General features: G+C 37.9%; 1 protein-coding gene across 3 annotated transcripts in view; it reads right to left on the reverse strand.

Annotated features, from left to right (window-relative positions):
- The window catches only part of KCNJ16 (potassium inwardly rectifying channel subfamily J member 16), a 42,881-nt gene extending 23,365 nt beyond the window's left edge, over window positions 1-19,516 (reverse strand). For 2 of the 3 annotated variants that reach the window (XM_039325504.1, XM_039325501.1), the window contains exon 1: window positions 19,326-19,516. The gene's annotated coding sequence lies outside the window, so the exon portion shown is untranslated. Of the gene's footprint in view, window positions 1-18,468; window positions 18,488-19,325 lie in introns of those variants that run through there. The other variant, XM_039325502.1, reaches the window with a different exon arrangement.
- Between the last annotated feature and the right edge of the window lie 218 nt (window positions 19,517-19,734).

Below are 19,734 nucleotides of genomic sequence, written 5' to 3' on the forward strand. Positions count from 1 at the left end.
CCATGAGTCATAAAAGAGCTGAGGTTCCTACCCCTGGTCTAAATTATCACAAACAACAGGTGGGAAAATTAATGCAAACAGTATTCTGTGTGTGTTACATAGTCACTGGTTTTGTAGCAAGCAAATGGGTTATTAGGCTACCAAATCAGCTGTTCCACCCCTCATTAATTCTGGTTTGAAACAGTTTTGCTTTATATTGTTTTCATGTCAATCAGAGATTCTTTTTATTCCCCAAAGGCAAACATAATGATATGAATGGGTAGATCTTATCATAAAGGCATTAAATGGGATAGCTAAATGAAACAGTAGAAATAATAACAGGGGCAATAAAATCAACTTAAAGTAGCCTTGGAATCTGTTTATTGCCATTGAGTAATTCCTGAAAAATGTTTTGAGAAAACAAAACTTTCTTAGCCTTGTCTATAGATACAACTGACCCTTGAGAAGTTAATGTATTACAGTCTAATGTGTAATAATCTCTACCGAGTTTATTACAGGTTGTTTTTTTTTTTAAAGAATTGCTGGAAGAGATCCTGCTGAACTAAATGCAGTTTCATCCAGTTTGAACGTTTCAAAATAAAGTTTAACTCTCCATTGTATAAACAGGAATGTGTGTATGTACTGAATGTATGTACCATATATATGTATGTATGTATGGAGGGAGGGAGGGAGGGAGGGAAGGAGGGAAAGAGAAAGAGAACTAATCAGTGTCAGCCTGTTCAGTTTCAACAAGGTTTTTTATTTATTTATTTATTTATCAGACACCTTCCAGTTTTGAAGATCTTTAAATTCCATAACTAAGGGTGTTGCTAGAATGCCGTAACCCATTTGGTAGTACATATGTAGAATGGAAGAGGATTGTTTATTTATTTGTTTAATGTATAACAATGGAAGAGGATGTTTCATAATAGCCCACCAACTATTCCTTCAGCCTTCCTTTTCTTCTGTCAGGTATGCAATAACATTCAAGGAAGATGGCCCATAACTTGATTTAAAATGAAGAATTCCAGATTTTGGCCTCATAAATATTCATATACTGACATTGTTTTAGCATTCCAGTGAAAGGTTACCAGAAACTGAGACAACGTAGTTGTCTTGGTAAGAGGGAACCAAAAATAAATGATTTTCTGTTATCTCCCTATGTGGGGAAATTTCTGATCTAGATTGTCAGAAATTAAAGAGAAGATTGATCAAGCATGATTTTCTCTTCTTATCAAATTCTACACCCGAGAAAAAAGGAACACTTTGAAAAAGATCAAATCACTAATTTAGGAATTAAATGAATCATTCTTATTGATCCTTTTTGTATCTAACATTTAGATTAACATTAGAGACAGGGGAATCGGTATGTGGGTTATATAGTAGTTTGAAGTGCCAAATGGAGTTATCTGAATGGAACATCACTGGAAGATTCTAAACATGAAGGACCGCAGAAACTCCAAGGGTTCCCTCACATGGAAGGATGAAGCACAAAATTACAAGGGTTTGTGGCACTTGCATCTCTCAGCATAACAGGGTAGCTGTCATGTTTACTGTAGTTTGACTCAGCGCAGGAAGCACAGATAACATAAAACAATTTGGAAGGAAGCCAGTAATGCTATAAGAAGGGATAAACAAGCTGGGAGCAGTGACGTCACACCGCATCCTGAGGAAAGCAGAAACAAGGAATCTTCACTCCCAGGCAAATAGTAAATGGGTGAAGTTATCTTGCAACACATTGTTAGCAAACATTCCTGAAGAACTCTGCCATCTCTCTACTTCATTGCAGGCCAATCCGAAAGCTTGAAGCACAAATGTCAACAAGTGAAATAAAACCACACCATGATATTGCTGTTAATCTGGGCCTAACTACTATGCTTTTTAAATCAGAATTTTGTTTCTCTTTGTTCTTACCCACCTAACACCCTTCTGAGGACATTTTCTCCACGCACGCCCTGAATTGTTTATGAAGACTTCAGTAACCTCAAAGCCCATTTCCCATTCAAAAACAAAACAAAGAAACACAAAACATGCTCAACCTCAGGGTTGTTGTTGTTGTTTTGCTTAATAATGGGCAGGGATGAAGCATTATTGCATGGAGATCTTGTTGTCCATCAAGAAGACAAATGCATTCTTTGAGGACACAAAAAATTGTGATAAGCATGATAGCCTAGTTTTAAAGAAAGGCTTTATCTGTCAGTGATATTTCTGATCAGAAGTGTACTAATTGACATATCTTGTCACCTTTCTTAAATTGTTGAAGGAGAGCATTTTTCTATGATACTTGAGTGTTAATCAGTGTTGTGAGTATCTAAATTCTCCATGGTAGGGGGAAATGTTTTCTAGGAAGAAGAGCGCTAGACTTGGTTTCAGAAAAATCCTGTGCCCCCAAGGTTCATTTAAACCAAGAAAGAGAGGTATATCCTCTTCTAACTGTATTGGGTATATTAAAGATTTTCCACTATTCTGCCAAGAAGGGTTTGATATGGCTGTAATGTTTACTTGTTTTTATAATTTTGGCGGAGGAGGGATGCTTACTTCATTGAAGCTCCATAGTTGTCTGCAGGTTGCCTCTGTTTGCTTCTGGCAACAGGACAGACATAGACTTGATGCTGGCATTGCTATTCCCTTGCAACACTTGTCGATATTAATAGTGATTGATTATTTATTCCCTCCTGTACCATTTTAGGCCCTTCCTCTTTGCTAGCTATGTATCAACTCAGTTACTTTTAAAGATGGCTTTAATGCTCTTTCAGAAGAGTGCTAGGCCCTTCTTCAGAAACAGCCAACTCACAGGTGCCACATACACAGGTGCCACATACAGAGCAAGGTCCCTGCAACCTTTTGACTACAAGCACCCACTTACTCTAACCCCTATTTTGCCTGGACCACATTAAAGTAAATGATTGATAATTAATTTACCACTGGCTGAAGGAGAGATAAAGGCAAGGAAATCCATCAATTGCTTTCCTTAATTTGACTCCCATTAAAGTGGACAGAACCAGTCATTGGCCAAAGGCAAAATAATGCTCAGGTATCAGTAGAGAACATTTTATATCATCTTCCAAGATTGTAGATCTGATCTAGCTGGTTCTGCTTATAATTATTATTCTCATTGTAGTAGTGTGCCTAAATTCCCAAAACTGTCCCTACTCTACCTCATAAGCTTGCAATAAAACTGATTTCTAGTAAACTGTAGAAACTGGCTCTCACATCACATCAAAATCTGTTACCTAAAAAGGGACATTTTTGTTGTTCATAATGGGTTCAGTGACCTGATTTTAAATCATCCTCAGAACCAATTACTGATTATATATAATTTCAGGGGACATCTCATTTAATATTCAATAACATTTGACACCACTATTGATATTGTATTACTCCAGTCATTGGAGTTGTTTAAAATAACAAGTCGTTACCATGGTGAGGATATTTTTCACAGTAGTTCAAAATACTTTGGAACGAATGTTCCACCTGTAGATTTGCATTCCAGAAGTTGCTTAAAAGGTTTGATTCCATCACTGATGATTACTTTTGCAATCACACAACTTTACTAAACCTAAATAAATAAAATGGAAGACAACCTTCATTCAGCATTTATGAATATGCTTTTATGGATAAAATGAAGAAAGAACAATTGCTCATATTCTCTCACAGAACACAGAAGGAATTGTGTACCTTGCCATTTTAAGATTCCTAAAGTCTAAAAGAAACAGACTGAATTTGTTTTCATCCATTTTATTGTGCTTTGCAACTTATCAGGAAATAACGAATGGACAATTAGGTCACTAGTTTTCTGAAAAACTGGCTTGCATTGCAGAGAAAAGATCAGAATGAAATTGCAGGATTGCCCAAAAGTGAAAAGAACTGAAGTTATTTACCTGTTCTTGCCTACATATTTGCACAGATCACATAAATCATGAGATGACTGAACACATTATTCTTCTAACTGCTGAATGAACTGTTGAGTTTTTGAAATGAAGATATAATCAGGAAACTAGTTTAGACTAGCTTAGTTCCTATGGATTCTGGAGTGAATTTTTTTTCTGTCAAAATTCAATATAGGACAAGATTATGTGCAGGGCAACAGATACATATAGTTACTTCACACTAAAATGCCTAATGTATGGAACTGGTGATTGATGGTTGTCCCTCCTCCAAGTTTTTGTCTTATCCGTTATGTTAATTCATGACATATTGCCACACAATTAAGCATATTGAAGTACATGCTAGAGCTCTCATGAGCGGACAGATTTAAACCTGCAGGCAGCATTGTTCTCTAATTTTCCACAATTTTCCATTTTTGCAGCCTAAATGTCTGTGCAATCAAATGAAGCATAATTAAACCTCAAAATGGCCAGCCCCTATATATATTGCACCACAGAACAATTGGGAAGCTGAACTACTACAAACAGATCTGTCTAGAAATAAGCTATATACAAGGAATTTTGGTTAGTTATGTTTAGTGCAAATCAGGAGACTCAGATTGGAAAAAGTTCTTCATTCGGAGAACAGAATGTTAAGTCAGGACGGGGCTTTTTTTTTTTTTTTTAAGTTCTCCATTCATACTGTCAGGTTGCTCTGCTAGAAGACAGCTCCCACCTAAAAGTAAGGAGAAATTACAGTGAGAATAATTGATCAATGGAATAGTTTGCCTCCTGGAATTGTGGACATTTTCAAAAATAAACTGGACAACTATATGACTGGGATGTTATAAGGTCTCTTTCCATGAATGGGGGAGGGTTGGGCTAGAAGACCTCCAAGGTCCCTTCCAGTCCTATGATTGTATGTTCTATGAAGTAAAGGCCACCATATTCTGGAGGACAGGAATGGATGACTTCCTCTATTTACTTCCAGCCTACTACAAATGCAATCTCTGCGTGAGTTTTTCTGCTCTACTATGAAAACAGTGATTTCCAGATGATGTTCACCCCAACTTGGGCAGAATTTTTGAAAGATAGAATTCAGTCAACATCAGCCTGCAGTAGGAACTGCTCAAAATGAGTGTGAATATGCCCTAAGCATCTTCTTTTCAAATGATAACAATTACAGTCAAATGGAAGTTTTCATTTGCAATCAAATATTGGAAGCAGCAGCCATTTCAGTTATAGGAAGAAAAGGCATGTTTTCTGATAAAGGAAGCTGAATGTAGCAAGACAATATGGTTTCTTTCGTAGGAGAGAGCTTATCTGTTTTTCCTATATTTTGCAATAAAATACATTAGGCGTTCCTGCTTTTAAATAGAAAAGCAAATGCTCCATGCCTGGAAATACTCCCAAATAATTCATGCTAAAATTACTATTCCATACTAGCAGTCAAATATGCTTCACATGCTGTCCTCATTTATACCTAGATTTAAATTCATGATGAAGAATACTCCTAATTCTATACTGCGTTTTTCTTTCCACACTATGCAAATGACACCAAAGCCTGCCCTAAATGTGCAAAACTGAGGCCACCCAAGTGTCAGATCTATGTCACTTTAAGGTTCCATGCACTATTAACTATGGTAGAAGAGTTGTTTTCCAGTGTCTTTACCCATTTTTCTTTCACCTGAAAAAAATTTGACCATAAAGTCTATTTTTTTATTTAATTTTCCCTCCCTTGGTTCTAGAGGATGGAAAAGAACAACTTCAGTATAGACCAGGGGTCCTCAACCTTGGCCACTTTAAGACTTGTCAGCTTTGCTGGCTGAGGAATTCTGGGAGTTGAAGTCCACAAGTCTTAAAGTGGCCAAGGTTGAGGACCCCTGGTATAGAGAAATGTCTTCTTTCTTCTGAGCAATGGTGAATGATAGAAAAGGACTTTGTAAAAACTGGAACCTCCATGAAATAATGACAAAGAAAGCCATGTTCTGGATCTTTCCACTATCAGCTTTCCCAGGTAGACCAGAGAGGAAACAAGATCAGATGAGCTAATTCTACTTTATTTTAAGGAAACATTAACAGAATCATGCAGGTCTGAAAATACAATTCTCCCACTCTGTTTTACAGTCTGAGAAGTCAGAGGGGGTGTCTTCTGAGTCTCTCTCCACTCATTTTAAAAGTGTAGACTATGCCCTCTCTTATCTGACTAGACAGCCTCTCTTCACCTCATTTCTCAAGGTCTTTCTCACATACCATTATAGCCTCACAGAGAAAGAGTGTTTGGAAAAATCTTTTCAACAGAAGAGAAGTTTTCAATGGGAAGATTTGAAAAATCTGATCTCCGGACACCTTCCTGGAATTTTAAATGTTAGTTGCCTTTTTTGAAAAACTTCAATCCTATAAACACTTTCCTGGAAACAAAGCCCATGAATGTGATGAAAACTAATTGCAGAATTATCAGAGATACAATATCCAGCTGCCAAAATCCAGGCAACTGCCAGATAGCATCAAAGAGATAAGAAGTGCTAAATTTTTGTCATCATCTCCTGGTTTACTAGGTTTTTGCAATCCACATTTTTTTTTAATTTGTTATTCCACAGTTCTACAATGGTCTTATATTCATACAAGTGATGACATGATTGCAGTTTTAATGAATTACATAGTTTCTTCCTAGTAACTGGAAAACAGGTTCCTTAAAAATCTTATTAATATTTACTGTATAATAAAATAATTGCAGCTAGCAGCTGCTAAATATTGTACATATTTATGTACATTGGGAAAAATATTGGTTGAAATACCAACTAGAGATATGAATCCCAGATAAATTATCAATAATTTGTATGTTTTGAATTTTACAAATAATCCTCAATTTATGACTGTTCATTTAAAAGTAGTCCAAAGTTACAATGGCCTCAAAAAAAAGTAACTTATTGGCCATCCTTGAAGTCACAACCCTTTGCAGTCACATGATCACAGTTCAGGTGCTTGGCAACTGGCTCACATTTACAGTGGCTGCCGTGTCTTGTGGCCACATGATTATGATTTGCAATTTCCCATTTAGCTTCTGACAAGCAAAGTCAATTGGTGAAGCTGGATTCACTTAATCTCATGATTCACTGAACGGATGTGGTAAAAATGATTGCAAAATTGGGTTCTGTCATGTAATGACTTGCTAAGTGACCAGCAACTGAAATTCTCACCCCAATTGTGGTAATAAGTCAAGGGCTATCCTGTACTCCAGATCTTGAGTTTCAACTTTTTCAAAAGCAGCAGAGTAAGGAAAAAAAACATTCATTTTCAGGAAACATTATGTTTCTACTTCTTGAGGTTTTCCCATCCCTTTCTTCTTTCATCCAGGGGAAACCAGAATAAGATATTTGCATAGCTCTTCATAAACTTTACCATAAAACTACCCAGATGAAAATATTGTCCATATAATTGCCAATAAAAACAGATTCACAAGAAATGTAGAAGTAAGTGATCTAGATTCAATAAATTCTAAAGTGACAGGTAATAGGCAAAAGGGCAGGTAAGCAGTTGAGAAATAGGAAGAAAACAATTATCTCTTCAAGTTAAGAGTAGAAGATCAGGCTAAAGACAACATGGAGCCCTGAAAATTCTCTCTTCCTCAGTAGGTTTATAAAATCATGGGTTGATGGTGCTCAGTTAGCTACCATTAGTTTTAATCTAATCCCCTCTGCTTAATGAAAACTTTAAACTATATGACAAACCAGCTTGGAAGGTTTTATCCTAACATAGTTTATAAATCATATGACAAACAAAAATAATTAGATTGCAAAAGCCACATACAAATATTCCATATTGGTTTTTACATTTGTTCAATTTTATGATCAATTAGTCAACATTTCACATGTACAAATAGGAAAATGGTGGGAGAAATATTTAATTGTGAACTCTAATTTTTGAAACTTCATGTCAACTTGACATAAAATAGTGTTTGTGCTACGTGTAGCTGATGACATTCATTCTGCACAAACTGTTTAGCAATCTATTAACTACAAAAATTAATGCTGGAAAAATAAGAATGACAAAAATCACTGTATTAATGCATCAATGGTTAAGGTGATAGATAAAATCATAAAAGCATAAATGTAATACAATTATTCCAAAACACTGTCAAAAGCTATTATAGAGGAACTGGACAAAACATTTCCAATGTTTTGAGGAATAGAACTAGTTTTATATGAGTTTTCTTCTACAGCATTGGAAACAAAGTAATTTGAGCCACAAGAATCCTACTGGCTATTACTGGGGTCTTGGATGGATATTAGGTAGAATATTGTTTATTTTCTCTTTTAAATGTGCTCTTTACAGTCTTTTTGACCTTACAGTTGTGTTTGGTCACATGACCTTTTTATGAGTTGCAGCTTCTGTTGGTCAAGAACTCTAATTTTGATTGTACAGGTAGTCCTCAATTCACAACCATTTGTTTAGTGACTATTAGAAGTTACAACAGCACTGAAAAAAGTGACTTATGACTGGATTTCACACTTACGACCATTGGAGCATCCCTGTGGTTACATGGTCAAAATTCAGATGCTTGGCAACTGGCTCATATTTACGACAGTTGCAGTGTCCCGAGATTATGTCATTACCTTCTGTGAACCTCTGAGAAGCAAAGTCAATGGGGAAGCCAGATTTACTCAACATCTGTGTTACTAACCTAACAGCTGCAATGATTCACTTAACAACTATGGCAAGAAAGATTGTAAAATGGAGCAAAATTCATTTAACTGTCTTGCTCAGTAACAGAAATTTTGGGCTCATTTGTGGTCTAAGTTGAGGACTATCTGTAACGGTTTAGTAAAATTTAACAATGCAACCTAGGCTTAAACTACACTGCTCAAAACTCAACAGATGTATATCATTGTTAGCAAATAATACAGAGTTTACAGAGCTACTTATAGAACTATTCTTGCACTATAAAATTTAAGGGCTTTGTTTTCATTTTAACTATGACATATTTCTGTTATATTCAAAATGACCCAAAAATTGCATTTACATTATACGCATTTTCTCCAAGTAATATTAAAAATATACATTAGAATTGCATTTTTGAATCAAGAATTGATCATAGCCTAGAGAAAACATCCCCGCCCATTGAAAGCTAATATATCAGTGGAAGATGATTTTTGATATGGGAGAGACAGTTTTTAAAAATGTTCTCAAAATGTCATAGCAAGTTAAGTACATCTTTTATTGAAGAAATGGGAATTTGGACCTTATTAAATTTAATCTTTCTTATAAATGCAATTGCATTACATAATAAAACAGTGCAAAGAAAATCACCTTGGCAGAGAACCATCTGTATCGTTTTCTGAAGTTATAATACAGATTCAGTATATTTCAACAAATAAATGAGAACTGAATTCCTCCTGGGCTCAACAGAGTTTTGGGGGCATCGGTTTTGTTTTTTTTAAAGCCCTGACAACTGTTTTAAGAATAGGCGCTATCCTTTCAGCACCACAACAGCACATCACAGATTAAGATAAACAGAATGCAAATGCATGCATAATAATATACATCTAAAGTTCTCTTTAGAAAATGAAAAAGCAACTTCTTCAATGTTTTGAAGAGACTGGTATGTAAAATGCAGCACAGTGAGTCTCAAAATATTTGGACAATATTATTTTATAAATCAACTTCTGCAGGTGTACCTTGATAAACAGCAGCATCAGTAACAATAATAAGGCTATAATCACATGTATGACATGAAGAAAACTGCCTTTCTACAGGGTTTTGTACATGCATGTATGGCATCAAAGCACCAAAATCTGTCATCTTTTCTGCATGATTCAATATTCAAACTGAGTTTACCAATCGGACAGAAGTAGACAGTAAGACTCAAAAGCTTTGAGCACCTTCAAATTAAGTTCAAACACCACTGTTGTGTCGAATTTTTTTCATCAACCATACAGAAGTGTTTTCTCATTGTCCTGGTTTTTTTTTATTTTTGCCAATCTAGCTTGCAGCCTCCATATGTCCCAGTGGTGTGCCATTTGAGAACTTTTTGACATCAAGCAAGGTCAGCAAAGTACTGAGAGATAGCTGAGCAATGAAACTACAAAGTACAATAAATGGAAATGGAGAATGCATTCTCTAATTCTCCTACTACATTCCATATTTGTGTCACATAAAAATTTGACACCTCTATTTACTGAATATATTTTCCTGTAAGGGATAGTCTAGTACATTATAACTCACATGAGTCAGACAAAGCAACAATCTCTTGGCCATTTCAAGAAATATCTTAAGTACCAAACTGATGCCCTCACCTCATCCCACCCCACCCCATCACCAATTGGTGATTCCTCAACTAAATCTGGTTTTCATCTCTGGAGCACCATCATCATACATTTCCAAATCAAGTACTGATAGATGACATGGGACAATTTGATCCAGTCACAGAAAAAGAAAATTGAGATGAATTAATAGATAAATCCCAAGCTACCATAAAAGGGACAAACCAAAGCCGAGGGAAGCAAAAATACCAGCAATATCAATGTCTACATGTCTGCTCAAACATGCCCATGAGTTGCAAGATGTAACCTTAGATGTATGTATACAGGATTGCACAGAAGACAAAGTAGAAGAAAGGGAAGAGGAGCAAAAAGAAATATTTTCCCATGGTCATTTTTTTTAAAAAAAAAACATTGTATCATGCAAGCTTCTCTGAAAGGGAATTCCCAAGATAAGGATTCTGCCTAATTTCTGGGGTTTGTTGGGAAGGTCAGGCAGGCTACTAAAGCAAACACTATTTGGGCCAGTTTACAGGGATGCAGAATTCTTTCAGGATCCCATTTGCATTAAGACCAGATTCAGAGAAGAGTAGCAATTTTTCTAGCTGCTTGAAACTCAGCAAGCTTTCCCTCCTCTGGTCTTCTCTGAATCTGGTCTTAATCTCCTATGATCGATTTGTATTCTGCACTAGGTGAAGTTTCCAGTGTTCAGAAGCTCTCCCACATGCATTGTTCAACATCCAAACAAGTTTTATCTGTCGATGGAGAGGTTCTAATAGTATATCTGCCACAGGTAGTAAAAGATGCTTTAGCCTGTCAAGGTAGCTAATGTCTCCACAGATCATACTCCAGTCAATCTGCTACATCTCAATCCATAAATAGCCTCTGTAGCTTTCAGATACAATCTACACTCTACTACTATTAATTACTCTCACTACTATGTTACCCTCAGGCCCAGAATCTGTCTAAATATAAGCCTTTTGGATTTCTTACATGATTAAATAAAATGCAGCTGATAAAAACAGTGGGAGTAGCTGAGAAGTTATCAGCCAATATAAGCATCACCAGTTCAAAAGTATATGCTATGCTGGTATGACTTGGTATTCAGCTATAATTTCAAGGGAGATACACACAGGACAGAACAGTGCATTACTGACTGACACAGGGCAGTTAGATACTGTAGATCTAATCTATGTTTCATTTTCCTCTTCTATTTTTGACAGCCTTGTCACCAGATATCATGGAACATGTTTGACAAGTTTGTCTGAAAGATATTTTAAAGGATGTGTTGAAAGATGGGCAAATATTATCAAAGAATGAATGAGAAAAATTTGCAGTGCCATATATGATGTCAAGAAGGATTTTTCTATCAATGATTATATATATATATATATATATATATATATATATATATATATATATATATATATATATATAAAAAAATATAAAAATGAACACTAGGGTAATAAAAACTAAAGAAGTTTTTTAATGAGTTAAAACTATAAAAGTTTTAAAAAGCGCCAAGCTTTCGCCGTCACCTGCCGGCATCCTCAGGGCTGGCGTGCCAGAGAATGAGAAGGTCTTTTTATAGGCGTGCCGAGGTTTGCACTCGGCTCCTTGATCTTGTTATGGGGCCTGATTGGTTCAGCCGTGTGTAGTTGGCCTGCGCTTTTTTTCTCTTCTTAGTTGTATTTTATCCTCGTCCGTCTCCAGTTCTCCCAACCTCAGATTAGCTGAATGGCAATTCCAGTTATTTCGGTTGCTTTCATGTTCCGATCTCCCCTCAGGCTTGGGTGGTGGTGGACGTTCCAAGTTCCTTTCTCCGCCCCGTTCTGTCCGGTTGCTACTTTTAGAGTCCATATATTTCCGGTCTCAATGCTTTCGGTTTTAATATGTTTATCATCCTGGTAATCCCGTAAATTGTTACGAGTCTGGTATAGCGTGGGGGGGTATTCCGCATGGTGGAGGGGTCGTCTCTTGTTCGTTGTCATGCCCAGCTGTCTCGCACGTGTCTTACTCCGAGTGCTCAATCCTGGGGGTGTGTGCACAGTCATCGGGGCGCGTCCCTCCTGGTTACCGTGTTCTTCCTTAGTTCTCCCCTTTTTTACCTTGTTGGAAGCGCTCGCGTATGTTCTATGGGAGTCCTCAGGATCGTCAGGTAGGGGGTATGATAGCTCGATCTCTCGCCCCCTGCCGCTCTCCGACTTTCCTTCCTCCTCTCCAACGGTATGTAGGGGTTCATCATCAACCACCTCCCGTGGTTTGTCCTCATAGGAGCTGATCATTCCAGCTACATGGGGAGGTTTTCTCCTCCTTTCCCGACCAGCTGTGGTGTTTCTTTTGGTGTGTAGGCAGGCCATTGCGTTTGGTGATTCCTCCGCATGGCCTGCCTACACACCAAAAGAAACACCACAGCTGGTCGGGAAAGGAGGAGAAAACCTCCCCATGTAGCTGGAACGATCAGCTCCTATGAGGACAAACCACGGGAGGTGGTTGATGATGAACCCCTACATACCGTTGGAGAGGAGGAAGGAAAGTCGGAGAGCGGCAGGGGGCGAGAGATCGAGCTATCATACCCCCTACCTGACGATCCTGAGGACTCCCATAGAACATACGCGAGCGCTTCCAACAAGGTAAAAAAGGGGAGAACTAAGGAAGAACACGGTAACCAGGAGGGACGCGCCCCGATGACTGTGCACACACCCCCAGGATTGAGCACTCGGAGTAAGACACGTGCGAGACAGCTGGGCATGACAACGAACAAGAGACGACCCCTCCACCATGCGGAATACCCCCCCACGCTATACCAGACTCGTAACAATTTACGGGATTACCAGGATGATAAACATATTAAAAAACGAAAGCATTGAGACCGGAAATATATGGGACTCTAAAAGTAGCAACCGGACAGAACGGGGCGGAGAAAGGAACTTGGAACGTCCACCACCACCCAAGCCTGAGGGGAGATCGGAACATGAAAGCAACCGAAATAACTGGAATTGCCATTCAGCTAATCTGAGGTTGGGAGAACTGGAGACGGACGAGGATAAAAATACAACTAAGAAGAGAAAAAAAGCGCAGGCCAACTACACACGGCTGAACCAATCAGGCCCCATAACAAGATCAAGGAGCCGAGTGCAAACCTCGGCACGCCTATAAAAAGACCTTCTCATTCTCTGGCACGCCAGCCCTGAGGATGCCGGCAGGTGACGGCGAAAGCTTGGCGCTTTTTAAAACTTTTATAGTTTTAACTCATTAAAAACTTCTTTAGTTTTTATTACCCTAGTGTTCATTTTTATATTTTATTATGAATATCCCTAGGATTCACATTTTTAACCTTTTTAATCATATATATATATATATTATAATATATATATATATATATATATATATATATATATATATTATATATATATATATATATATATATATATATTATATATATATATATATATATATATATATATATATATAGCCATGTTTACTTATTTGAAGGCTTGGAGTCTCCCCATTTTGCGAGTATGTGTGCACAAGGGATATATTTTTCATGGGGCACAAATTTTTATAGGTAAATGGTTGCTATTAATAGGACACCTTTTCATCAGCTGGACAAAATAATCTGTTTTGTCCAGGTTATATGATCCTCCATGAAATCCAGAGTATCAAAATCAAAGTTGCTTCTGCTAAATTAACATGGCTGTGTACTTTCCAGGCAAGCTTGTTTAAAGCACTAAATACTTCCAAACAGCTTTAGAGGTTCAAATTTTGGCATACTCTATTATATTATACATTAAATGAATCTTTCAGGCTGAAGATTTTGCCAAGTTTTTGTCTTCCATATAAGGGAATATCCAATCCAAAGGGCAGTCATCTCATTTTATAGTCATTTTATCAAGTTAGTTTCAAAAAATAATACATGACTACCACTAAATTTAAAATGAAATGCAGAGGACTACCTTCAGTGTTTCAGAGTTATGAACTCTGTTTCTGAAATAAAGCATTTCTGTCCATTTTCTCAGTGTTGCTCAATATGAGGAAGACATTTTGTGCCTGGCCTTATATGGCTTAACTGGTGAGATCATCTTACCAGCCATTTGTTAGATAAGGCTGCACCTGCTTGTCAAATCACAAGCATTCAAACAGCTAAATATACCCAGGCAAAGAGGCTAATGGGGAGTCCCATTTCTGGGGTCTTGATTAGCTCATTGTTTACACCAGTCTTCCCCAGTCTTGGCAGCCTTCTGATTCTAATTCTGGAAGATCTAGTTTGACACATTGCAAGGCTTTCCAAGTTAAGGACTTACTAAGTCATCCCTAACTGATGGGATTCATTTTTCAAAATCTCATTTTTGTGGATAGTATGATTTGAGGGATTTTAACAAACAGGAGGACATGTTTGAATGGCTTGCAAAAACATCTAATGGATATCAAATACATATTATTAAAAAGCCACTACAGTAGTCTGTCCCAATGGAAATCTGTGTTTGCTTACAGAGATGAGGGTTCAAATAAATGAGTGGTGATGTTAATTTTCCAAAGCTTGAAGCTGTGTTTTGCAATAATCCTAGTAAAATCCATTTACAAATATAGTTACTATTCACTGTCTGGGACAAAACATTATTTAAAAGGAATAATTAGGAAAGAGACAAAGAGGCACTACCTTGTTTTCCTATTATTTGACAAAATTATTTCTCTTTGTATAGAATGCGAGGAAGTGAGGACTTGAATTATTCTTGCTGCTTTCAAAAAAAAAAAGAGTTGATTCTCTCCCTGGTGTTGTGAAATCAGTAGATTCAATTCTAGTGTAACTGAAGCATCTGGATAACCAGTGGTGGGGAGAGTGTTTTGTACTAGAATAGCTCTCTCCAATCTGGCGCCATCCAGATGTCTTGGACTCAGCGCTCAGAATTCCCAGCCACTTTGGCTGCTGTGGCTGAGAATCTGGACAAAGTAATCCAATGCAGCTGCAGGGCAAAAGGTTAAGGAAGGCTAGGCTAGACATAACCTTGGCCTCCTTCAGCAAGTTGGTGCTCACAGCTCCGATGTTACTGGTAGTGGTTAATGTGTATGCTCGCCTTAAAAGCAGCTAGGCCCTGCAGGGAACATAAGAGCAATATGATCTCAGTTTGCAGTCTGACACAGGCCTTGTCTATCCATGTGGCTGGGAGAAGTCCTAGGATCTTGAGGCAATTATGTGGTTGGCACCATTCCATGCTGATGGAATGTCAGGTATCCCTCTTATTGCTCTTTCATAGACTGAGCTCCCTGTGCTATTTTTTTGAGTACAAAGTGTGGGGTTCTTTTGACTGTAAACAGTGCTAAGGCCATAGTTATTTCACCAGTAGCCCACCTTTATAGCCACAAGATGCTTCCGCAATTGAAAATGGCAAGTTTTGATAGCTATAGAAGCAATCACATTTCCCATCTGGAGGAAAGCAAGACCCACAGAAGATAGATGCTGCAAAGTGAACTAAGCCAAGATTTTCTGTTGTTGTTTTTTTCTCCTTACAACCATTCTTTTAGTGGTTATTCAAAGTTACAACGGCACTGAAAAAAGTGACTTGTGACTGTTTTTCACACTTAGGACCATTGCAGCATCCCCATGGTCATGTGATCAAAATTCAGACTCTTGGCAACTGGCTTGTATTTATGTCAGTTGCAGTGCCTGGGAGTCATGTGATCACAAGCAAAGTCAATGTGGAAGCCAAATTCCCTTAACAACCATGTTACTATCTTGACAACTGCAGTGATTCATTTAACAACTATGGCAAGAAAGGTCGTAAAATGGGGGGAAACTCATTTAACAATTGTCTTGCTTAGCAATGGAAATGTTGAGTTCAGTTGTGCTCATAAATCAAAGATTACTTGTATAGGAAGCTTACCTTAGGACCGATGTCTTTTTTTTTCTTTTTAAGTATCAGGATAAAATGCTATTATTTCTAACAAAAAATGGCTGGATGGGACATGGGGTCACTAAGAAAAGGTCTGAGGATAACATGAGGGTTTGGGGGGTTTTCAGGATATCTACTCCTGATTTAACTGTTACCTTATTTTCCTATATGTATAAACTGGGTCACTGATAGGAAAAAGGACAATATTAAAATTTAAAGAAAGAATTAGTGTAGCAAGATCAAGCACTTATACTGTATGGGTGACCCCTTACCAATACGGTCTACATCTCTGCTCATAATTCTGTATGGACCATGTTATTAGTGTTACAGTTTCAATGGTGTTGATACTTCATCACCTTATGACTAACCATAAAGGGCCATAAATTAAGCATCTGTGCCTTTCTTTATCCATCACTCTGCCTACTCTTTGCCTAAGGGATGGCTGCTCTGAGGTCACTTCATTCTGCTCTTCTTCTTCTTCTTCTTCTTCTTCTTCTTCTTCTTCTTCTTCTTCTTCTTCTTCTTCTTCTTCTTCTTCTTCTTCTTCTTCTTCTTCTTCTTCTTCTTCTTCTTCACACATGCGTGGAACATACCCTTTCTTTACTCTTCTGGTAGGATGTGATTGGCTAAGTCCTAAGCTTTGCCTATTCCTAGAACGTAGGAACGTATTTCCTTTCTGTTCCAGTTATAAAACCTGTTCTGCTCAGTCTTGCTGAGATTGAATTCCTGCTCTCAGAAATGCTCATAAGTACGCACCAAGTGCTTCTGCCTCAGGCACGTAGAAAGCTGTGACCAGAAATATGAGTAGAGAAGAAAATAAGACTTAAAGGGGGGGGGGGATGCACTGAAAACAATTGAAAATAATCCCTTCTCCATCATGCTTTGCTTCAGACTAGCTCCCCAAAGGAATGGACACCTAGATCATGTCTACAACCTGTCTCAGAGTTTTATTGGATCTTTTTTGTTACTGTGAAAATGAGCTATAGCCTACAAAGATCTTCTCTCCTTGCCTGCCCCGATGGTATTTAGGAGAGGACAAACAAGAGTGAATAATAACAAAGCCTTACCCTTATTTGAAGAAGCAATGGCTTTTCAAATTTCCCATAATTATGGTAGCCATGACTTTTAAGTGGGAAAATCTGACTGTTTTATTATACTTTGTCTCATTCTGACATGTGCAGCAATTTAAGAATAAAAGCCATTTCAAAAGAGAAGGCTGCTTAGAAATCTGTCTAGGAAGCCTGTCTAGAAATCCTTCCATCTCACTTAGGAGTCTTAATATCCCTAATTCGTTTATTTTCAAATGGTCTCCTGAAAAAGCCTTCCTTGGAAATTTCTCAGAAATTTCAATCCGAAGACCAGCAAGGGCAAGGAAATGTCCATTGACCATGACCAGCTGTGTCCCATCTGTCAGGGTGGAAAAGGTGGAGGCAGATGTTATTCTGATGCACAAAAGCTGAGTGCTGCATGGTGCACAAGAGATTACATCATCATCTGCCGCAAATGATGATGTAATTGGCAGCATGCCATGCCTAGCTCCTCCTCCATTGAAGTTGACTAGTTCAGCAATGTGCAACATGAGGAACATGGTCTGTGGGTTCTGGCAATGATGAAGCCCAACAAAGTAGGCTATAAGAACTCAGCATGCACAGTGAAAGAAAACCAAGAAGCTTAAAAAGTACTCAGATATTTTGAAGCAGACTTGTTAGAATTCCTAGATAAGCAAGTAACTGCAGAAAGACTTCTATAGAAGGTAGGAAATCAAAAAGTCAAGATAGGATAGAATGTCTATGGAGATTCTCAGTCATCCAGGACATGGTTGCCCCGAAGGTGCTTTTTCATAAAGCAACTGGACTTTCTTTGTTTTTCCTTGAAGACGTTTTGCTTCTCATCCAAGAAACTTCTTCAGCTTGGCCATTCTTTGGATCAAGATAGGTAAATTCTGAAAATTCTGAAAATTCTCAGACACTGCTCTAATGTACTTTGCCCGGGGAAGGGTCATCATTCTGAACATGTTATGAAGGAGATCCCTGAAAATATATTTTAATGCAATACCGAAAAAGCTGTGGGCTTTCTAGTTGTTGCTGAACTACAACTCCCAGCAGGCCCAACCAGGAGGAAAAACTGCTGAAAGCTTTAGATCAACCTTTGCTTGAAGAGTACAAGCTCTATAAATGTTGTTCTCAGTAATTATTTGCCATTTGTGCTTGAAAAGTCACCCTATGACTAAGTCATATAATTGAACAGAACCTGTGGGTCAGCCTCTCCAAATGAAAATAGAACATACTTATGTGCTTCACAGTATTACTCAAATAAAAATACTGCTACGGAAAGCATGCAGTAGTATCATGTCAGAGCAAAGATACAACGCAATGGCACTATACACAAAGACACTATTCATATAATAGATGAAGAATTTTCTAGCAATTCTTATTTACTGTAATTCCATATTAATTCTACTGTATTACTAACCATTATTGCTACTGGTGGAGTTTTCCTTCAGCGTTCTTAATCATCATTGACCTTTACCTTGACCTCTTTGTGAATACCTATCTTCTGGGGCCATTTCTCCTCAGATATCCTCCTCCTTATTCTCCAAATAAGCATAACCCTGGGGAGAATGTTTCTCTAGAGTCTTTCCTGGAGGGGCTGTATTTATTATTCGACCCAACCAAAGAAAGAATGAGAGAGTTCACGAGCAATGGAACATTTTTCGTCCTTAGAAAAATACCTATAGAGGAACACATATGGAAAATGTTAGGGTGCCATTAAGATCCCTCCCTCCCTCCCTCCCTCCTTCCTTCACTCAAAACTCCTGTTTTAGCATCAAATCAAATTCAATGTGATTGCTTCTCTTTTATTAGATTAGATTTCCTGTGTGCTCCTGATTATGAATCTTTTAAAACTCATGTGGCTTTCATATACCAATAGTTCTCAGATGAGGCAGTCTGAGAATACTGATTTCGAGGGGCGAAACACATTCTTTACAATCAGGTTTTTCAGGGCTACTCTCTTTCTTCCCCACACACTCTGAACCTATAACTGCTTTTGTACATAGGGCCCAATTGGCTAAAACTACAGAGGCTAAGAAAGCTAAATAATAACTTCAGGTTTTACTGTCAGGCAACTGTGAGTTCTCCTTCTGTATTTCTTTTCGGCTAAGCCATTTATCTTCTTCTTACTCCCGGGATAATGTTAACACTCAATTGATCCCCTAGTTGTGTCTCTGTTTTTATACAGAATATCAACAGAAAAAGAAAAACACATTGGTCTTCCATCCAATTTATAGATGTAATAGTCTCAACAACATGGAATATAGAGCTACTTACTGTGCTTCCTTCACTCCTTCATGCCCGCAATCATGAAAGTGACCATAAAGAAAGCGGAGACTGGGTTAAGAATAAACCAGTTCGAAAGCCACAGCATTCACAAATCCCAGTTAAACATTTACCCCAATTTGGAGCAGCATTCTCATTCCAGGAATCTGCTTAGCTCGTTGCTGGCATCTCAAGAATCAGGTGACAAGCAGTCCATTTGCTTGCTGCTATGCCCACCCCATCAGATGTGTGCTGAAACTTGCACAGAAGTCACAGGAGACATTCAGGCTAGGATTGCAACAACAGCAAGAAGGAGGAAGATTTTTTAAAAAATACATTCAGAATACAAATATTTGCAGTCAAGGCTAGTTTGGTATTGCCCATTGAATTGTTGCTAAGAGACAAAGACATTTATTTAGGG

The sequence above is a fragment of the Crotalus tigris genome, unplaced genomic scaffold (genome assembly GCF_016545835.1).
Source record: "Crotalus tigris isolate CLP2741 ecotype Arizona unplaced genomic scaffold, ASM1654583v1 scf7180000024337.5909745, whole genome shotgun sequence".
NCBI classification, from domain to species: Eukaryota; Metazoa; Chordata; class Lepidosauria; order Squamata; family Viperidae; genus Crotalus; species Crotalus tigris.